The following is a 15290-nucleotide window of genomic DNA, read 5'->3' as shown; positions in this document are numbered from 1 at the left end:
CGGAAGAAAACAGATGCTCTGGGGAGTGGATGGTGTTGGCATTGTACCCCACTGAGGTCCCTGTCCTTCCCAAATGTTTCCGAACCTGGATCTGGTAACACTACTCCCCCATTCCCCATCAGTGGTCAAGAGGACCTTGTAATCCTAATTGTACTGAAATAAATACATTCTGAATTGGATTTATTATTATTATTATTATTTAGGGATTCATACACCAGCCCTCCCAGCAGGTCAGCTTGGGGTGGTTTCCAACATTTAAAAACCAATGCATAATAATAAAATACCATTTATCATAAACATTAAAACATTGATGTTAACTTTAATAGGTTGCTATTATCTATGGTTGCTATTGTCTATGTCTCCTTTGTTCCAGGATATTAGTTTTGACCTTCTTCCAGCTGAAGATGCAAAGTCATATACATTTACTGACAATGTTTCTTTCTAACAAAATATAATGGCAATCAATTCTCTTGAATATTTAGGCATGCATTGTGCTGATATTTTTCCTGAGTCAAAGTAACTAAATCCGTTCTCTTGATAGTCTGTGGTCTTTAAACTGACTTCAGATGACAATAAAGCTCGTCCTTCAAAAAGACTAAATTAAACAAGTTAATCCAGGGGCCCCCAACCTTTCTGAATCTGAGGGCACCTTTGAAATTCTGACATAATGTGGCAGGTGCAACCACAAAACAGCTGTTGAAGGAAGAGCCATGAACAGATGCTGAAAGCCCAAGTGCAGGGGGAAAGAGGGGGTAATTTAAAATTATGCACTGGGAAAGAGGAGAAAGAGACTGAGTAACTCTCTGGTGGCAGCTCTTGCTGATACAATGTTATTTTAACCTGCAAAGCCAATCAGATCTCCAACAACAAATCAGAAGCCCTGCAGGGCAAGAGCCCCACCTAATCTCCACACTTGCTGGACATTAGGACAGTGTCAGCAGACACCCTGGTACTCACAAGCACCGCGTTGGCAGCCCCAGAGTTAGCCAGCCCAATTTTCGTTATGTCCTGATTGCAGACAGAGGTAGTCAAAACATCATTCCAAAGTCCAGATACCAGCTAACGTACATTCACAACATCGTCCAAAGGTATATCCCAAAGCAGAGTTCTACAGCACAGGCCAGGATCAGAGACAACAGAATCAACCAGGAATATAGGCTGAAAGGCCAGGAACTAACCAACCTTTGTTTTCACACAGCCACACCCTTGTTTGCTGCTTTTATACATCAGGCTAAACACCTGTCCACCACCTAAATCCTACTCCTGCAAACACTCATCCTCACTGATTTGTAGTGCCTAGGATAGTTTCAAAGAGAGTACAAAAGGTGGAGGTTGCGGATCTGCTGCCTCTGCCATTCCATCAGGAGAAGTGGGTAGTACACGGTGTTTGGACACTGGTTATCTCCATTGCCTTGGAGCCTAGGCTGAGCTGCGGTGTCTGGTGGCTAGTTTCATTTTGCCATGAGAAATGATGGGAGGGAGTCATCAGGAGTTGATATAGGGGTGCTTGTGTAGCCATGCTTTAGTCTTAGCAAAGAACTAGAGACGTTCTGTTTTCCCTTGTTCCTGAATAAAGAGATTTTCTTCAACAAAGTCTGCTTCTTGGAAATACTGACTGGAACCTCACAACCACAGTGTTTCATCCTGACATCACTTATGGTTTACTAATGCTCCCCTTCCCGATACTCCCAGCCCTGTCTCCTGATGGTATTAGGGCCTCTCTTAGGGGCCTCTCTTTTACAGACCTCACTGTTCCCAGTTGTTTGGTCCCTGGGGCCCATTTCTCTGTGCCTATGGGGAAATGTGTCTGCAAATCTCCATTTATTAATATTTTTGGTAAACTCTTAAGAAGTGCAGCTAGGCCAGGAAGCTTGCCCAGACATCTAAGCATATCAGAAATAGGCCAATTATATGCATTTATGTGAGATGTCAGCCTCAAGTGAGAGAATTCCTGGCTATCAATTAATTGCACAAATGAATGGCATAGCCATTGACCTTCACTTCACCCTGAGATAATATGAACAAAAGAATTATCAGCATCTCACTAATCCTCTCAATGACCTCTAACACTTGGAAGTATTGTCTCCCCAATATCTCCTCACATTTAAGTCACCCTTCCAACCATTTCCTCCATCCTTGGCTGCTGGATCATCAAAATTACACTGATAAAATAGCACCTCCATGCTCAGGTCAGAATGCACATATTACAGATATCTGAGAAAGCCCCATGTTTGTTAACTCATTCAAAGATTTTTTCCTTAACTCAATAAAGGTTTCTTTGTCTCAGACTTACTGCAGACATTAGCAAAGTCTCCGTTTCTTTATTTTATTCTCACAATTAGTTCAAACACATTATTTTTGGACTAACTGCCCAGTCTTGGCCTCAGGATATGTGTTTGGCTATTTAAACCAGTAGTCAGGAGCTAGTGTGTGTGTGTGTGTGTGTTATTTCTGAGCTTTTAACACCCACCAGACACTTTATGCTGGCTAATCTTGTAGCTTCTTTCAACTGTATTGGACTTCTTGCTTTGAAAACCTTACGGGGTCACCATAAGTCAGCTATGACTTGACAGCACACCAACAGACACACACAATTATTATTTGGCCTCTTCATAATTCCGTGTTAAGATATGTGTGGTGTTTTCTGAATTTGTTTAAAAGGAATGTGACTAGGGTCAATCTAGCATGTGAGGATCCTGCTGTCAGAGTAACCCGAGGGACTACATATCTGAAAAACCACATGTTTCCTTACACCCCCCCCACAGGGCCCTTCACTCTGCGGATTTGAATTTGCTGGTGCCCCCCAGCCCAGGGGAGGTCTCCCTGGCAGAATGGTAGAATGAGCTCTCAGAAAAGGTGAGGGCCCTGACAGAGCTGGTGCAGTCCCACAGAGCCTGCAAGATGGAGCATTTCTATCAGGCACTGGGTTGAGGCCTGGCCGTGGAAGATCGGGGGACCCTCCTCAGGATGCCCAGTACATCTAGGGCAGGAGGCCAGCTGGACAGAGAGTGTAGGGGGTGGGTATTTTTGGCCTGCACTGGACTGGTGGGGTGGGAGAGAAGAAAGAGGGATTATGCTGCCAGGGGGGTTTGTAATTGTATTTTATTGTTATTTTACTGGGGGTTTATTGTAAACCGCCACGAGCCCGCCTGGACTGGGAGTGGCGGTCAGTCAATTGACCGCCACTCCCAGGCAGTTGGCGCTGCTATCATTAGATCTGACAGCAGCATTTGACATGTTCAACCATGGACTTATTAGCCCATCACTTAGCCAACATGGGAGTTCAAGATCATAGAATCATAGAATCATAGAATCATAGAGTTGGAAGGGGCCATACAGGCCATCTAGTCCAACCCCCTGCTCAACGCAGGACTAGCCCTAAGCATCCTAAAGCATCCAAGAAAAGTGTGTATCCAACCTTTGCTTGATGACTTCGAGTGAGGGGGAGCTCACCACCTCCTTAGGCAGCCTATTCCACTGCTGAACTACTCTGACTGTGAAAAACTTTTTCCTGATATCTAGCCTATATCGTTGTACTTGAAGTTTAAACCCATTACTGCGTGTCCTCTCCTCTGCAGCCAGCAGAAACAGCATCCTGCCCTCCTCCAAGTGACAACCTTTCAAATACTTAAAGAGGGCTATCATGTCCCCTCTCAACCTCCTTTTCTCCAGGCTGAACATTCCCAAGTCCCTCAACCTATCTTCATAGGGTTTGGTCCCTTGGCCCCAGATCATCCTCGTCGCTCTCCTCTGTACCCTTTCAATTTTATCTACGTCCTTCTTGAAGTGAGGCCTCCAGAACTGCACACAGTACTCCAGGTGTGGTCTGACCAGTGCCGTATACAATGGGACTATGACATCTTGCGATTTTGATGTGATGCCCCTGTTGATACAGCCCAAAATGGCATTTGCCTTTTTTACCGCTGCATCACACTGCCTGCTCATGTTTAGTTTACAGTCCACAAGTACCCCAAGGTCTCGTTCACACACAGTGCTACCTAGAAGCGTATCCCCCATCCAGTAGGCATGCTTTTCATTTTTCTGACCCAGATGCAGAACTTTACACTTATCTTTATTAAATTGCATCTTGTTCTCATTTGCCCATTTTTCCATTGTGTTCAGATCTCGTTGAACTCTGTCTCTATCTTCCGGAGTATTTGCCAGTCCTCCCAATTTGGTGTCATCTGCAAACTTGATGAGTAGTCCCTCCACCCCCTCATCTAGATCATTAATAAATATGTTAAAAAGTACCGGGCCGAGCACCGAGCCCTGAGGTACCCCGCTACTCACCTCTCTCCAGTCTGATGAAACACCATTGACAACAACTCTTTGAGTGCGGTTCTCTAACCAATTCCCTATCCACCTAACTATCTGAAAATCCAGATTGCAGTCCTTCAACTTATCCATCAGAACATCATGGGGAACCTTGTCAAAAGCTTTACTAAAATCCAAGTAAATGACATCAACCGAATTTCCCCGATCCAGCAAACCTGTTACTTGGTCAAAAAAGGAAACCAGGTTGGTCTGGCAGGACCTGTTGGAGACAAATCCATGCTGACTTCCTTGGATCACCAAATTGTCCTCCAGATGTTTGCAGATCGCTCCCTTTAATATCTGCTCCATTATCTTCCCCACAACAGAGGTCAGACTCACTGGTCTGTAGTTTCCCGGGTCACCCTTCCTCCCTTTTTTGAAGATCGGAATAACATTTGCTCTCTTCCAGTCCTCCGGGACATCTCCAGTCCTTAAACAGGTTCCAAAGATGATGGACAAGGGCTGTGCAAGTTCTCCGGAAAGTTCTTTGAGTACTCTCGGGTGCATTTCATCCGGACCAGGGGATTTGAAGATATAGCCCTTCAATTGCTCCGGTCCTTCAATCAATCAATAATCAGATCTCTTCATCCACAAAATGTTCACATATTATTTAATTTGAACATAAGTACAAACTGGAGACTTATGAGGAATTACGCAGGTGGTACAGAGACAGAATATATACATATTTTAAAACTCACTTCCACATATATGCATCTTCCCCTTTAGGTGTCTAGGAGCCTTCGTAAGTATGAATAGGAGAATTTCTTCATCTCCCTCTTTTGTTTTCTCTTTAACTGCCTTCAACTGCTGCCACTGATCCATGCCTCCTGAGTCCTTCCCAGGCTGTTTTGGGAATTTCCTGTTTTGATTATCGTGATATTTTCCTGTATTCCTTTACAGTCCTTCAAATATTGATACCCCTACCTGATGTGGTGACTCACTTGAGCCGTTTGTTTCATAACTGAAACGATCTGGGTTCTGGCAAAGTGAGCTTCATTTCACAAAATCTTGTACCCTGGAAACATGTGCTGCACCTTAAGGTGCTACTGGACCAATTCTGCCTGTATTTCTGTACTATTAACACTGGGTGGCAGTGCAGAAGCTTTAAAAGCTCTAGAAAACCAGCATGTTGTGCAGTAAACTGTGCATCTTCTCCTGTTCTTTGAATTATAAACAAAACAAATTGTTTATTCCAGTGTTTTGCTGCTAGTGCACCTGAGCATCTGCAGTGTTACATGCAATTTCTTGTACCAAACAAGTATGGTAAACAAACAAACCAACTCTAATGAACAATAGTATTTCTGATGGCACCAGTTTGTTTCTATATAAGTATGTATTTTCACGTGACCCTAGAGTTTGGCCACTGTGGTGTAGTAATTTAGAGCAGATAATTGGTTTTGATTCCCCACTTCTCCACAAACAGCCAGCTGGATGATGGGGTAGTCACAGTTCTCTTAGGGCTGTTCTTGCAGAGCAGTTTTATTAGAGCTCATTCAGCCCCACCTACCTCACAGGGTGTCTGTTGTGGGGATAGGAAAGGAAAGCAATTCAGGTAGTGAGAGGCAGGGTATAAAACTCTTCTTTTGTAGTTTGGAGTGGGGGAGGTATTTTGCCCAGAGAGGAGGGTTCTGAGCGGAAAAATAGCTCTAAGGAGAAAATGGAGAAAGAAGCCATCTGGGTCCCAGTGCAGAGGGTGGTGAAGCCCGAGAAGGAGCCTCAAGACAGCTGTAGCTTCCAAAGATCTACAAATATCAAGTGCCTCACAATCAGCAGGGGCACCACAAAAATAAGGTGACCAGATTTTAACATTGGTAAAGCCATTGACCGGGGGGGGGGGGTGTTCTTGATTAAAATTTGGTCTATATGGAGCAACAATTTTTTCATAGAACGCAAAAATAGTATTGTAATATGTATTTTTTACTTTCAACATAAGTACAATTTGCCAGGTGCCCACAGATGTCCCTCCAAAAGTGAGACAATCTGGTTGTCTTACACAAAAAGCCAATAAGGACTCAGACTTGTGCAAGGCCTCAGAGAGACAATAAAACTTTTAGCACCTCTTTGATGGCCTGCTGTAAGTTGTGTTGCCTAAATTTGAGTTTAATACGTGCGTCTCCTGTTTTGATTCCCTGTCCCTCCTTGTTGAATTAAACCCCACTTGTATTTTTTCAGTGCTGTTTTTGAATGGTTATAGGTCTGAGGGTTGCTTTTGAAATCCCATTATTTCCTTTTGAGCCTCCTGGCTGCCGCTGCTACCACCACCCATTAGGAAGCGGAGACCAGTGGTCTGGAGGCTCCAGTAATTTCTTGTTTATCACCCTCGCCCTCCATTATCCAATAAGTTCTGCCTCAAGTCCTAGTTGAGGGAAGAAATTGTGGTTACATACAGTAGAGTTTATTTTTGCTTTTTGAAATATGTGAGAGAAGGAAGTGTGAATATCTCTGCCTCACTCTTTCTGTAATTGTATATTTTTAAATAACCCAGTTATTTTTCTGGGACTGCCAGCAGCAGTCAGAAATGCATTTAGTTTTATGGAATGCAAGCTGCATTTATGTGTGTATAACACATGCCCTCATAGACGACTTCCAGAAGGAGTTGGAGGTAGGTGGTTGACGCTGCTGTTATTAGATCTGACAGCAGCATTTGACATGTTCAGCCATGGACCTAGCCAATATGGGAGTTCAAGAATAGCCCTTCAATGGCTCCAGTCTTTCTTCTAAGTTTGGGGACAGTGGGTGGCACTAAGGGAGAGAGTCTCCCAGAGGCATAATAGGTGGGGTTCTGTAGGGATCAATTGTCTCTCTGATGCTATTTAATATTTATATGAGCCCCCTCACCCAATTGATTCAGCGGACTATATCTTGATGACATCCAGCTATATCTGTTGATGGACCCCTATATTTTCTGGCCAGATATCTGGAGGCTGTGGCAGACAGGGTCAAGCAGAGTTGTCTGAAGTTAAATCTAGCTCAGACAGAGGTCCTCTGGCTAGGTCGACATGCCCCAGATGGGCCACTACAACTCCTGATTTTTGATAGAGTCCAACTAACAACTTTGGCAACCTTCAAGAGTCTGAGTGTGATGCTGTATGGGGGCCCAAGTCACAAACCTTACTCTCCAAGCCTTTTATCATCTGTACCCTGAGTGGAAGTTGGCACCCTGTCTGTCAACATATGAGCTAGCCACTGTGATCATGCAATGGTCACCTCCAGGCTAGATTATTGCAACTCACTCTACACAGGGCTATCCTTGAACGTGCTCCAGAAGCTCCAACTAATCCAGAACACAGTGGCAAAGGTCTTTTCCGTGACCCAATGGAGAGCCAATATACAATCTCCCATATGCTCTGACTCCAGATTGGAGACAGAATCAGAGTCAAGGTTCTGGGTTCTTTCCTTTAAAGCTTTATATGTACTGGGAGAGGGCTGGTTTATCTATGTAGCACATGTCACAGGCCCCACACTTCTAGGAGCCCTGCACGGTGTCTTCCGCCCCATGGATCAGGACTGTAGCCTCTTTTCTCCTACCCTTTCCCTCTTTATAGACACTCAGATTGACACTTCCTGTGGGGGGGGGGTCCCTGTGCCCCCAGTCCCTCTGCCCCCACAGTCTGGCTGCTCCCATTTCAATTCTACTCATTTAGGGCCCTGAGAATCCTTAAACTGGCTCTGGTGCTATGAACCCCACAAATCCTTAAACAACTCCTCGTCTGGGACCTTTTTATTTGTAGGGCCACCTCTCTCACAGTGTCCCCCATAGGACACTGTGATCTAGTAAAAGAAATTTGCTTAGGGTTCCTAGCCCCAAGGAGAATAAACTGGAGACAAAGCTTTTTCAGCCCTGGCCCCAGCCCAGTATCATGCTCTGCCAAATGAGATTAGAGCCCTGTGGGCCCTTCAACTGTTTCACAGGGTTTATAAAATAGAGTTGTTCCACCAGGCCTATAGTTGAGGCCTATGGTTGCAGGCCTCTCTGCCCAACTCCACTAGTCTGAAACCTTTATTGAAACCTTCCATATGATGTCGTCTCACACCCATGAAAGAAAGCAATTTTGGCAATTTTATTAGGAGTCAGACTATAAATTCAATGAACAATATATGCTGAGTGGGTAGAGTTCATTAAAATGGGAGGGAGTCTCTTAGTAGGCATAATTTTTGGCTATGATTTCTTGTACTTGCTGAATAACACGGTGTGCTCGAATTGTGGGCCACCTTGGGTTGCCACCACTGGAGATTTTGAGGGGTGGGACCTGGGTAGGGCAGAGTTCGGGAAGGGACCATAGCAGAGTATAGTGCCATAACGTCCACCCTCCAAAGAAGCCATTTTCTCCAGGGGAACTTATCTGGATCATTTGGAGATCAGTTGTATTAATGGGAGATCTCCAGGTGCTAACTAGAGAGTGATAACCTTAAGATCAACTGAATACCTGTTAGATCTTTGTCCCCTCTGGCCTGCTAACATTTGCTAGTCCAGAATGGCTGTACCATATTTACTATGAATTTTTTTTTTGGTCCAGTCAGCTTCTGGCTTAGAACAGACAGAAGATGACAAAGTTTGACACAATTCTTGGAAGTAAACAGGAAGGAAATTGATGGGATTTCTGAGAAACATATTAAGGGTTAGATGGTCCGAATGCCTGCATGACTAACTTAAAGCATTACTTGGGCTTTACACAATGTACTATGCCATCACACAAATAGTAATATTACCATCAAAGTCCCACGTAGCCTTATGTGCATATAATGAGCGATTTATCTGAATATTTTATAATGTCCCTCATCAGATCATGCTTTAAATGTAATGCTAAAATGATCTTGTCCCAGAAAAGGAAGTTGTAAATGCATATATTTTAGAGGGCTTTTGTTCTTTCACTTCAAGAAGATGTTCAAGCAAAACAATTCTTATAAATATTTCAAGAAGACATCAGAGGCTGTATATAGACTTGCCTCAATTGACTCTTTAATTCGATGAAATGGGGGAGGAATATTGGCAAGCTCAGTTAAATGAAACTCTGCATATTTTTATTAATTTGACCAAATAAGAGCCTCCAGGTTGTTTTAGTTCATTTGTCATGCTGAAGAGTTTGTGATCATTCAGTTTGCTGCTCAGCACTAAAATTCATTGCAGATTCCCAAGACATTCCATACGCTTAATACACATTCCTCTGGAAGTACATTTTATACAGGGTAAATACAACCAAGACACTAGCACAGATCCAGAAAGCCAGAAATGGAGAGGGCCACAGTGACATGGACAGATGTCAGAAGTGTTAATCATTAAGAAACATATACAGAACAGATTTATGTGGAATCCATTCACTAATTATGTATTTATTAGGAATTTTTCCCTCACTGGCAGTCTTCAAGCAAAGGTTGGATACACACTTTTCTTGGATGCTTTAGGATGCTTAGGGCTAATCCTGCGTTGAGCAGGGGGTTGGACTAGATGGCCTGTATGGCCCCTTTCAACTCTATGATTCTATGATTCTATGATTCTATGTCCAGCCCTTCCATTCTAAAATAGTGAGTTCCTGTAGATGTAAGCATGATCTAAAGGTACAAAATAGGTACAAATGACAAGCTTGCATAAATGCTAATTTGATTATTTTATTTATTTTATTTCTATACCACCCTGCCCAGAAAACCAGCTTATCCTTATCCATTGTTGTTCCTCTATATATTTCTGAAATAGCCTAGGGGCTGGGACATGTCTGGCTGTCCAAGTTGGAATTGGGCCAATCAGGGTGCAGCCAGATTTGCCCTGATTGGCCCTGCCCCTGCAGCTCCAGCCCTCCGTCCCTGGACTCTAGCCTCTTTGCTCTCAGGTGCCTCAGTGCCTGGAGCCAGCAGCAGGTAAGGGGAGAGGCCCTGGGCAAAGGATCGTGGTGGAGGCCTTACTAACGAGGGCCTCTTGGACTGCTAGGCTGGACCTGCGGATGAGGGCCTCCCAGCTTGCTGACTGCTAATTAAGGACTGCTAAAGAGCTCTGAGCTGCTGCCCAAGGCCACCTTAAGCTGCCTGGCCAGGGGCCAGGGGAGGGGACCCTTTCAAGGCCCATTCTTAGGAACGGGCTTTGAAGTTATTAGTCCTAATAAAGGGTAATGACATGGATTCTGTACTTCTGTTTGGATGTTATATGGGCTAATATGGCTATACTATAAACCAAAACAGCCCCTAAGTACCCAACCACAATGAAAACAGTTACCACATAATTAAAACACATTAATTGTCATCACAAAAATTAACAGACCACAAAACCTGGGTTTAACCAGCATTTGGGAAGGATTACTAAAAACTCCATGTCTCTTTAAAGCCTTTATAATACATGGAACATCAACAAGGATGGTAACCAAGCTTGTCTTCCTTGGGGTGGGGAAGGTGTTCCAAGGAGTCTCTTTCTCTTTTCCTCACCTCCATCACCATTCAAGTAGTGGGTAAACATGAGTAAGGATCTGTTATAATGATTTCAGCTCCCACCCAGATCTGCATGGGAGACGCTGATTATTGAGGTAGGTAGTGAGTTGAATCCAATGGCTGATTTCCGCACATACAACATCTCTCGTGAAAGCAGAAGCACGAAAATTACTCCCCACTGCCTGCTTTGTGCTAAATGAAAGCAATTGTATCCCCTGCTGTCTTTTCTGTATATGCAAAGGAATTGCGAAATTTCATTCCCAATTGAATGAAGTCGTGAGAGCATTCCGTTCGTTGTTCCATAAACCTTCTGGTTTCCTTTAAAATTATACTGTTGCTGTAGCCATTGCACAGCTGTAAGTGGAACTGAAAATGGAAAGCAGAGAGAATGAAATGGGCTACGGACTGGGTGACAGGACTTTTTAAAACGGAAACTGCAGACCATTCAGGACAAAGCAGTTCTTCATGTATTTTCTTATCCTGTTTATCATCACATCAAAAGGCATAGGCCAAAGTTTCTAACGCACAAGACTGTTGCATCTTCATGAAAGAAGAGTTTTTAAAATTATACTTTGATTTCTAGGCTGCAAGTGGGCTCGGGGTAGCTCACAAAATATATGCAAATTAAAAGCATATTTAAAACGTAATAAAACATTTAAAATTTTTACATTTTCACTGTTTCTACTACTCCCATTGTATCTTCAGTCATTCTGTCTGGCATATAAGAAAGGGCAAGGAAAAGGGCTTAGAGGTACCTCAATCATCCTGGCCTCAACCACAGGCCTGGTGGAAGACTGTCATTTTGCAGGCCTTGAGGAACTTTTTAATTTCCATCAGGGCCCAGATCTCTACTGGCAGCTCGTTCCACCAGGTGGGAACCAAGGCTGAAACGGTCCTGACTCTCGTCTAGGGCAGCCAGATTTCTCTGGGACCAGGGAACATCAACAGATTAGCATTTGCAGAGCAGATGACATATGGGGAGAGGCAGATCCAGGGCTGGGACTTCATAAGGCCTTAAAGGTTAACATCAACAGAATTCTACTGGCAGCCAGTGCAGCTGATATAGGAGAGGTTGAATATGGGCCCTTCAGGGTGTCCTCATGATGGCCCATCCAACTGCATTTTATACCAGCTGCAAGTTCCAGATCAAGGTCAGGGATAGGCACACATAGAATGAGTTACAGTAGCCCAGCCTGGAGGTGACTATCACATGCTCAATGGAGATGCCTATTATGCAGACATCCATTGGAACAATCTCAGTCTTCATTTGTTTTTTTGTTTTTTGTTTGTTTTTTGCAGGAGTAAGAGTATGTCAGTCAAGGATCCCAATGGGGCACCATATCTGTACACCGCCCGTGGCGCCGCGGGCGCCACGGACTAAATAAAACAGTAAGGGGTTCTGGGGCGGGATGTGTCCGGGATGAGGAAGGGTCCGGATTGGACCCTTCCTCATGACAGACAACCGGAGGGACCAAACGGCAGGCGCGAAGCGCCTGCCGATTGGTCCCTCCGATTCCCAGCCCCAGCAACTGCGAGCCGCGCTCAGCGCGGCTCGCAGTTGCTCCCGGCCTGACGTGGTGAGAGGCGCGAAGCGTCTCTCACCGCGTCAGGCCGGCCCCAAGGAAGCCCCCGCCGCAAACACAACACAAGACTCCAGCCGCCGAGAAGCTGCAGAAAAAAAAGAAACACCCCCGGAGGAGCCTTTCGCCGCTAGCGCGACGAGAGGCAGCAGAAAAAAAAACCCCTGTAGGAGCTCCAAGCCGCCGCGCCGACGAGAGGCAGCAGAAAAAAAAAAACCCTGTAGGAGCCTTTCGCAGATCCAAGCAGCAGAAAACAAAACCCTGAAGGAGCCTTTCGCAGATCCAAGCAGCAGGAAACAAAACCCTGAAGGAGCCTTTCCCAGCTCCAAGCAGCAGAAAAAAAAACCCCTGTAGGAGCTCCAAGCCCACGAGAGCTAGCAGGAAAAAAAAACCCTGCAGGAGCCTTTCACAGCTCCAAGCAGCAGGAAAAAAAACCCTGTAGGAGCCTTTCGCAGATCCAAGCAGCAGGAAACAAAACCCTGAAGGAGCCTTTCCCAGCTCCAAGCAGCAGGAAAAAAAACCCCTGTAGGAGCTCCAAGCCGGCACGCCCACGAGAGCTAGCAGAAAAAAAAACCCTGCAGGAGCCTTTCACAGCTCCAAGCAGCAGAAAAAAAAACCCTGTAGGAGCCTTTCGCACATCCAAGCAGCAGAAAACAAAACCCTGTAGGAGCCTTTCCCAGCTCCAAGCAGCAGAAAAAAAAAAACCCTGTAGGAGCCTTTCGCAGATCCAAGCAGCAGAAAAAAAAAGCACCTCCTGGTGTCCCCTGGGTCCTAGCGCCCATTGCATTCCTGGTTGCAATGGGCTTTCTTGCTAGTATTATAAATAAAATAACTATTAGTAGAGTAACATGTTCTTGATATTACTGTTTTAGAGGTGTTGCTACTTTACATTCAGGAAAACTTCATTTTTAGATGGGAAGGTTAGATTGGCAAATTCAATAATCAAAGTCTATGGCCAGGATTCTAATCCCAAAGGGACTGGAATGTACATTTCTCAAACACCAGCTCCTCAAACTACAGGGTAAATTGCTTTGGAAATGGGATGCCTGATTCAAAAGCTATTTGTGATCTAGTGTGAAAATTTGCTATAGACAAAAAAAATAGTCAACCATTTAAATGAGTGCATGGAAAACTTCAAGGCCACATAAAGTAGTCCTTTAGTTGCTGGCGTAATACTGCTCTCCTTTTAGGTAAATACTTCAGTAACACTTGTATCTTGGTTTATGTAATGAGGATGAGGTCAGAACGAAAAGGATTGAGTTCTCCTGATATGTGATACTGTCTGAGTGGCTTTCCACAGGCTCTTTTCTCCTACTGCAAAATGCACTTATTCTGTTTGATGTAGTATTCTACTTCAGATATTTGCATTGGGGCTCATAGCTTTAATGCAATGAGAGACTCACCATTTAAGGTAAGACAGAGATCTGTGATCAAAAGCAGAATATATTTTGCAATTCTAACAGTGCCATTTTAAACACAGATACACCTTTCTAAGCCTGTTAACTTCAAGGGACTTAAAATGGTATAACAGTTTAGGATTGTACTGTACGTGTATTCATTTGCTAAATTGATGTATAACTAACAAAATACTAGGTGTATAAATAACACGACTATCTACGTGAGAAACAGAGTGAAGAAGGATGGTTAAGAGGGACATGTTCTAGGAAGAGCAGTACTTCTGCTATTCCACACAATCTCAAGAAATAATAACATTATAATAATGTTATTTTTATAACCTGCCCTTCCCAGTTAGCTCAGGGCAAGTAACAACAAAGGAAAAACATATGAAAATAATATAAATTCCATAAATAAAAAATCATACTATAATATATAACATATATTACATTGCATAATATATGTTAATGTATTATATATATATTATATTATATTACATTATAGTAATAGCCACCTCCTTAAAAACTTACAGGGAGGGCTAGTTTACACTGGGCAGATCAGGGTTTTGTGTTCTTTTGTTGTAGGTGAGGCTTCTTAAGCAGGGAGGCCAGCATTTTCTTGATGTTAATTTCCTGGCTTCAGCCATAGGCCTGGTGGAACTGCTCTGTCTTATAGGCCGTCCAAACTGATATTGCCAAAAAAAGGCTATGGCCTTGTTCGAGGCCAGTTTTACTTTTTTCTCCAGCCCCACCTCCCTCTCCTAGCTGTGGGTCATCTTTTTTTCCTCTGGGCCTGGAGTGAGCATGCCCTAAAAGCCATCTCTTCTTCAAATGCTCCTCTAGAGTAAGGGATTCTGCAGCTGGCTTCTGGCCTGTTGAGCTGCAGAGGCTTTGCTAGAGCCTTCTTTGTACCCACAGATTTCTTTTTGGTGAGCATGGGGCCAGAGTTACAGACAATATGTTTCAGCTTCAAACATTGTGCTTATGTGCATGGCAATCCTCTAGCACAGTGGTTCTCAACCTTCCTAATGCTGTGACCCTTTAATACAGTTTCTCATGTTGTGTTGACCCCCAACCATAAAATTATGCAAGAAATTAAACAGAAATTGACCAATGGCGTGAAAATCCATTGTTCATTATTTTATATAAATTAGTTTTTTCCCGGGGTTTCTCAGTTCAGCTCTGCCTCTTGTCCCACCATGCCGATCTTGCTCTTTTCCGCTGTTCCAGTCAGACGAATGCTCTATCTCGATCTACCACGCAAGGCTGTTGTATGGATGCCCTCCCCCGGCCAAGCTGATTGTCCTGCCACGACCCCTGTGAAAGGGTCATTCGAACCCCAAAAGGGTCCCAACCACCGCTCTAGCAAATATACAAACTGATTGTAAATGTACCCAATTAAAAAAAGGTTTGAAATAGAAATATGTGTTTATAGCAACAGGATATCTGAAACAATATAGGAGGCAAACAGAGAAACTACAATGCAATGGGGCAATTAACAAAAACCAACTTGGCTCTCCCAGTGACAGAAGTCCCCTTCTGTTGTCACAATTAAAGGTAAAGGTAAAGGTATCCCCTGTGCAAGCAC

Source organism: Paroedura picta, chromosome 6, assembly GCF_049243985.1.
Source record: "Paroedura picta isolate Pp20150507F chromosome 6, Ppicta_v3.0, whole genome shotgun sequence".
In the NCBI taxonomy this organism is placed as follows: domain Eukaryota; kingdom Metazoa; phylum Chordata; class Lepidosauria; order Squamata; family Gekkonidae; genus Paroedura; species Paroedura picta.
This window is presented reverse-complemented; position numbering follows the sequence as displayed.